The sequence below is a fragment of the Pinus tabuliformis genome, chromosome J, assembly GCF_031772625.1.
Source record: "Pinus tabuliformis cultivar Carrire ecotype Pingquan chromosome J, CPIR1, whole genome shotgun sequence".
NCBI lineage: Eukaryota > Viridiplantae > Streptophyta > Pinopsida > Pinales > Pinaceae > Pinus > Pinus tabuliformis.
Genome location: NC_142295.1, coordinates 769,723,071 through 769,731,132, shown reverse-complemented (window position 1 = coordinate 769,731,132; position 8,062 = coordinate 769,723,071). Strand labels below are relative to the sequence as shown.

The following is an 8,062-nucleotide window of genomic DNA, read 5'->3' as shown; positions in this document are numbered from 1 at the left end:
ACCTCAGAAAAACATCGTTTAGGGGGTCAAAATTGCTCTAGAAGTTCAAGACCTAAAAAACTACTAAAAATAGTAAATGTTGTTATAAACAAGGAAACTTATGAAATCGACTGGAGGTCTAGGTGGAATAGGCGGGTGGCTACTAATATCCACCTGGATCATATGTGCTTGAGAATGCATAAATAAAGAAGCAAGTTTAGGAGTTGCTCAAGAAATGAGCCATCCAACCAAGTATTTCTCCATGCGAATGAAGAATTGTATTGGTACAAGAAACATGGTACATGGAGAATATGTGTGGATTTTCAAGCATTAATCAAAGTCATAATGAAGAACCATTACCATCTTCCTTGTATTCATGATTTATTGAATCAATTGAAAAATGCAACTTATTTCACTAGGTTAGACTTAAGAAGTGGTTATTATCAAGTCATGATAATTGAAGATAATGTTTGGAAAATTTCTTTTAAAACAAAATAATGTTTATTTAAATGGTTTGTTATGAAATTTGGGTTTTGTAATGCTCCTATTGTTGTTTTCAATTATGTATTTAGGTCATTCATATATGATTTTGTAATAGTATACTTAGATGAAATATTGATTTTTTAGTAAAAGTTGGAAAGATCATGTAAAGCATGCAAGGAAAGTCTTATATGTTTTAAAAAGTGAAAAATTGTGCCTAAAGATATCAAAATATGAATTTTGGTAAACAACTTTAGTTTTATTTGGGCTATATTGTAGGGGGTAATGATTTGAAAAATGATCCTCTTATCTACAAGGAGAGAGAGACACAACATAAGATCTAACTACAACCAGATGCACATCTTACTAATATGGGCATGTATATGTTATCTATGCTTTAGAATGAAGAAATAAAAAGAAGGTTTGGGAGTTTCCTGAGAAAGGAGTCATATTACCAGGTACTTTTGCATGCATATCACCAATTGTGTTGGTATCAAAGAAAGATGGTACACAAAGAATGTGTGTGCATTTCTAGGCATTGAAAAAAATTATAATAAAGAATCATTACCCTCTTCCTTATGCTCACGATTTTTTGGATAAATTGGAAAATGCAACTTATTTCACTAAGTTAGACTTAATAAGTGAATATCATCAAGTCATGATTTTTTAATATGATATTTAATAAATTTCTTTTAAAATGAAACAAGGTTTATTTGAACGGTTGGTTATGCCCTTTGGGCTTTGTAATTCTGTTGTTGCTTTCATGTGGATTATGAATGATGAATTTACGCCATCCATAGTTGATTTTGTAATAATCTAATTAGATGATATATTATATAATTTTAGTAAAAAGTTGGGAGGAACATGTCAAGCATGTTAGGAACATCTTCAGTGTTTTGAAGAAGGATAAATTGTGCCTAGATATGTCAAAATGTGAATTTGGAAAAAATATTTAGTTTATTTGGGCTATATTGTAGGGCCAATAGTGAAATAAAAATTGATCCCTCTAAAGTTGAAGTTGTTATGAAGTGGCCTAAGCCTAATAATGTAATAAAATTTAGGAGCTTCTTAGGGGTAACTTGGTATTAGAGGAAGTTCAATGCTAACTTTTCTTTTATTGTGTTATCACTCAAGAAAAAGTTCTAAATTGTTCACATCAGTTCAATTGTTTGCCAAAGGTACATAAATCCTTTTCAGCAGTTTCGCAGCGCAACATGCTTTAAGTAATTTCGTAGCGCATAATTCATATTTTGCACTGGCTGCGCTACGAGATTGGGGATTTGTTCGAATCCATAGCCTGTCATATTCATCAAAATGCATCAACAGTTGTCAGCTTATAAGGTTCTTAGTACCCCAGCAGAGTTTGAGTTAGTGTGGTGGAACAGAGGAAATAGTGCAAAAAGAAAAGTCTCTATTTGGCGTCCTATTCTTCCACCTGGATGCTTTCATGTCGGTGATATCGCAGTTCCAGGATATGCTTCAAAGTTTTGGTACTACCTCAGGTTAAAGACACCTGTGTTGTTTGTCCCATGGTAGCTGTTATTCAATGGAGGAACGAGATTGCTTGGTTCACTGCTGAAGGAAGCACTAAAGTTTTGGTTTATCATGGCGCCAATAGATGTAAAGATGTGGCCGAGCTTTCTCAATACGATTTTGTTTTATTCCATTGTTGAGATGGAACATAGAAAGCATTTGATGCCTGCAAAAGAAAAAAGTCAATGGTGTACTAAATTATTTTATCCAGATCAGTTGGTCATCCACCTCCGTCTCTTTTGTGAACCCACTGCCGTGAAAGCTGAAAAGCAATGCCAATAAAAAAATGTAAAAAAGGAAGTCAGGTAATGCGGATACTGATAGTGAAACAGATAAGAAGTTCAAGGGGAAACGAAAGTCTAAGAGATCAATAGATGATGAAAATTTGAACTGGCTTCTAGCAGGAGGAAATGCAAATCGCAGATGAAGAGAACCGTGCAGCATTTGAAAATGTTACAGCGATTCAACCGGATTTTGTTCTATTCTTTGACTGTCCCGAGGAAGAGATGTGAGGCGGCTTCTGAATAGGAACCAAGGCCGAGTCGATGACAATATAGAGATAATAACCAAGCGCTTCAGGGTCTTTTCTGAATCAAGTCTACCAGCTGTCAATTACTACGACTCAAAGGGAAAGATCCGCAAGGTCTCCAGCAAAAGACGAAAAGAGAGCATAGGGGCAGAGTGAAGACCAGAAGTGTGAACGTAAGGCAAAAGTGGATAATTTAGTGCTTCGTTCAGGTGTCAAGACACTATAAAGCGGTGTGTGTCCTTGTGGGGTGGAATCAAGATGTGCCACCTGATAATGCAAAGTCATATCAGTCGTTGTGTTTGATGAAACAAGAGCTAAACAAGAAGACCTTGTTTTATGGCCCTCATTAATTATTGTAAATATTCAGACGTAGAAACCTCTAGGCGGTACAAGATGAGAACTTTTGCTGATGATAAGTCACACAGCGATGCTCCCTCGAGATCACAAACACATGGTGGATCTCATTATATGCACGACTACCCACTTGAAACATCTCTGTCTAGGACCGCTATTGATAGAAAAGACTTCAATTCCTATGGAAGTCGTCGAGGAAATGATGAAATCATGGCTAGAGGAACATTTGCAAATATCCGCTTGGTGAATAAGCTCTTGGATGATGAAGTTGGGCCAAAAACCATACATATCCCCACTGGAGAGAAGTTATCTGTGTATGATGCAGCTATGAGGTACAAAAGTGCAGGGCATGATACAATTGTTCTTGCTGGATCTGAATATGGTAGTGGAAGTTCTCGGGATCGGGCTACAAAGGGTCCAATATTGCAGGGTGTGAAAAATGTTATTTTAAAAAAAAAAAGTTTTGAGCGTATTCATCGCAGTAATTTGGCTGGCATGGGTATTATTCCATTGTGTTTCAAATCTGGTGAGGATGCTGAGTCGCTTGGCCTGACAGGGCATGAGAGATACACAATAGATATTCCTAATGATATCACTCAACTGAAGCCGGGTCAAGACATTACTGTTACAACAGACACTGGAAAATCATTCACTTGTGTTGCAAGGTTTGATACACAGGTTGAATTGGAATACTTCAATCATGCAGGCATTCTTCCTTACGTTATGAGGCAGCTGGTTGGCAATCAAAAGTAGAGTAGCGGTGTCATTGAATTATGCAGGAATCCTGTTGGATAGAATGAATATTACACACTTTTCACAAGTGTAATGGTTGCAGCAAAGTTTGTTGATGATGCATTCTTTAACAATGCTTATTATGCAAAAGTTGGGGGTGTCAGCACGTTGGAGATGAATAGCTTGGAACTTGAATTTTTATTTAATCTGGACTTTAAATTGCAAGTAACAGTCAGTACATTGGAAAGCTATTGCTTGAAGTTAGAGAAAGAAGTTGCTGTTGGTGGTGGCAACCAAATTCAACCAGGTTTAGAGCAATTGTATAAAGAACTCAGATATCAAACCTATGGCTGAGCCTACAAATTTGAAGGAGCTGTAGACTTATTAAAATCGCAGATTCAAGCATTGTTTATGTAGGCTGTCCGGTGACTGTGGCATAAATGAATACAATTTCAGGTCTTATTGTTTTAACATATCTCAACATAAAGTCATGCTGTATAACTGATGCTGGAGGACTGTGCTTTTGAAGTTACACAGCAGTTTCGTAGCGCGCTACGAAACTGCTGTAGCTGCATGTTTCAGTTGAGCTAATCAATTATGATTGACAAATCAGCAAAATCTTTTTGAAAGGTGTTGTCTTCACACATGAAAAAAGGTGGCCAGCACATCATGGACGTGGTGCTCTATATTTTTGGGTTATTAAAGAGCTAAAGACATGCTGCTGCATATTGAATAAATGGTGGAAGACTGGAACCGAAAAACAGGGGATTTCTCTTAACATCACTGAACCATTAAAGCACTCAGCATCCAAATCCAGCATGGAACATTGAATACTCATCTCAGCCATCTCAGCCAAACTAAAAGGAGACAGGTGTCAAAGAACAAGAAAGAATCATTCTACGAGGAAGATAGAGTTAGAGTTATAGTTAAATTAGGACTCTTTAAACTCCAGTTTAGCACTTATTGTATTTAATGAGTCAGTTCAATAGCAAATAGGTGTCATTAGTGGCAGTCATCGGGCTCCCCTCATGCTGGAGGAGAAAGCTCGAAGTAGTTAGAATAATGTTTCTATATATAGCTGAAACATCTATGTAATGGGGGTTGGATATTTGATAAAACAGAGTATTGTTTTGGCTTGTGTAAAAACTCAGTTTCAGTAATACAATTTGCTGCTTTTTTTCTCAGGATTCATACAGTATTTCTATGTTCAAGATGTGTGGTTTTACTTTGTCCTTGATGTTTTTACAGTTGTATAAATACACAATCACTCAGAATTCACTTATGCTGCTCTGACTTCCTGTGTGTATTTGTAAACTGTGGTTTTCTATGAATTGTGTTTTGAGCATCTTAATGCCACATGCCCTGACTTCTATGTAAAAGCAGTGTCATTGTTTACTGAAGTATGATTGACTCCATAAGCCCAATGGAAACCTATGTAATGTTTGTCCAGCCTTCATATTTGTTAAGTTTACTTTACAAGAGTTAGCCATCTTACTCATAGTCAAAATCATTAACCTCTTGAGAGAGCCCTCTCAGGCTAAGGAGGCTAAGCCTTAGTCAAAAGATTGGTCTGAAATAGTTACACTGAGATAGTTTGATCAGCAGCCTATCAGGGTCCTATTTTGGTGATAACATATTGCATCTCCTTTATATGCCTTGACAAGTACTAAGTAGGTCGTTCAAAGGGGAGGAAAAAAACAAAAAGCCTTTGAGACTTTGAAAGTGAAGATCAGTACAACCCTATTTTTGGTTGTAAAATTTACAACCATTTGTGATTGAAATTAATACAAGTGATTATGCCATGGAGCAATGTTAATACAAAAGGGGAGACTAGTTTGTTACCACTCTAAGACTTTCACTAGTGTAGTATGAATTTATTGTACTAATGACAAATGATTGTATGCTTTGGTCCACAATGTGAAGAAGTGGAAACATTATTTGATTGGAAAAGAGATAATCATCCATATGGATCATCATTTGCAGCATATCTAATCACTAACCAAGCTACAACGGTCACACCATTTCTAATGGATGGATTTTTTCAATAATTACATGTGGTAATTAGGTATATGAAGTATACAAAACAAAGTTGTTGATATCTTATCAAGACCTTCTATCATTTCATTCCTTGTTTTACAATATATTTATTTAGCTCATGAAAAATACATTCAACAATATGATAAAGATGAAGCCTTTTATGATGTATATGAATCACTAATCCATGGTACTAAAGTGGAAGAATTAGACTCTCATATACATGAGAAATTGTTATATCGTCTTTGGTCAATTGGGTATTCCATGAGATGAAAAAGAGTGCATGTAATTAGAGAAGCACATACTTCTCTCATTTTTTGTCATTTTCTTGTAGGAAAAACAATACCTCAATTACAATGTTATTATTATTGACCTTAGATGTATGAAACTATTTCCAAATATGTAAAAGGATGTGTCATGTATGCCACTAGCCAACTAAGTAATAGAAAAAATGGTTTTTGTACATGTCATTTTATGTACCTTATCATCCATGGGAAAGTGTGTTTATGGATTTTGTAAGGCGGTTGCCTATGTTTAGGAAAGGTCATGATTATCTAATATTTTTTTGGATATATTTATCAAAATTTATGTTTTGGTGCCTTGTAAGAAATATGTGACAATAGAAAATACTACATATTTATGCTTCTAGCATGTTTGTGTTCTTTTTTGTTTTCCCACATCCATTGCATCTAAATAAAACTCCCAAATTGACGGAAATTTTTGTCAACTTTGTGGGGTTAATGAAAACTAAGATTAGTGTCCATTAAATGTGATGACATGAAATGTTAATTTATGCATTTTCTTGTCTCTATTTATTCTCATACCAAGGATTTTCTTTGCAGCACCCAAATCCTTCATTGCAATTGCATTGGCCAATTTTATTTTGAGCACATTTATTTCCTACATGTTAGATCTTGCAACAAGCATGTCATCTACATCCAATAACAATATAATATACATGTCATCTTTTTTTTTCGTAAGATAAACACAGTGGTCATAATGACATCTAGTATAACCTTGTTATGACATAAACCTGTAAAATTTTAGATACCACTACCTTGGAGCTTTTTTAAGCCATAAAAGCTCTGCTTCAACTTGCATACTAATTTATAGTTCCCATGGACCTCATAACCTTGTGGTTGTTTTAAATAAATCTCTTCCTCCAAATCCCATGGAGAAAGGTTGTCTTTACATCTAATTGTTCAAGGTGAAAATCTTTTGCCGCCACTAGAGTTAAAATAGTTCTAATCAAAGTCATTATAAGAACATGAGGAAATATTTCATTAAAGTATATACCTTTATTTTGTGAGAACTACTTCACAAAAATTCTAGCCTTATACCTCTTTTTTCCTTCTTCTTCCTTCAACCTATAAACCCATTTATTCTGCAATGCTACTTTACCTACAAGAAACATGACTAAGTCCCAAGTTAGGTTACATACCAAGGTGTCCATCTCTTCTTTCATGGCTTGCTCACACTTCTTTTTGGTTTCTACCTGCATTGCTTCTCCATATCCTTCCGGTTCACCAGAATCAGTCAAAAACACATAATATAATGAAGGAGAGTATCATTCAGGGCATCAACTTAACCTAGTAGATCTTCTAACAAGACTTGCAAGAGTTTGAGGTGATTTTTGTTGTTTTTGTTAATCATTACAATTTTCAGGAACCTTTAACCTTTCTTTTCTTGTGATCTCATCAAGCACAATGTATTATGTGTTTTCATGTTCTTATTTCTTTCCCTGGAGCTGATCTTTGTACAAGACCCTTTCATTGAATACCACATCTATACTCCTAATGATTTTATGGTTTTCATAATCGTATAAGTGATAGCCAAAATCATTAACACCATATCCAATAAAGGTACACTTCTTTCATTTTTCCTCAATCCTTTTTCTACTTTCTTTATTTATGTGGAAAAATGCTTCACAACTTAAGGTATTTAGAAATGAGTAGTTTACCTTCTTACCCATTCATGTCTCATCTCGAATACCAACATCTAAGGAACTTGAAGGCCCTCTATTTATTAGATAAACAACAATTGCCATAAAATCTGCCCACAATTACAAGGGAAATAATGAATACAATCTCATACACCTTGCACACTCCATGATTGCTTATTCATCCTTTCTGACACACCATTTTCTTTTGGTGTTCATATAACGGTCTTATCTCTACGAATTCCATGGTATAAATTATAATAATTAAACTCCTTGTTGTAGTATTCACCCCCATTATTTGATCTGAGACACTTAAACTTCTTTCTTGTCTCATTTTTAATCAAAGCTTTCCATTTCTTAAAAGTATCAGAGCCATCAGATTTATTTTGAATACAATAAACCCAAGTTTTTCTAGTTGCATCATTGATAAAAGTAACATAATAATGAGGGACACCAAGAGATGATACCTGAGCCCATCCCCA

The 8,062-nt window shown here is 35.1% G+C and overlaps 1 pseudogene; it reads left to right on the top strand.

Moving 5' to 3' along the window:
• The first annotated feature begins 2,914 nt into the window (after window positions 1-2,914).
• Window positions 2,915-3,653, top strand: LOC149228995 (aconitate hydratase, cytoplasmic pseudogene; annotated as a pseudogene).
• The last annotated feature ends 4,409 nt before the right edge of the window (window positions 3,654-8,062 follow it).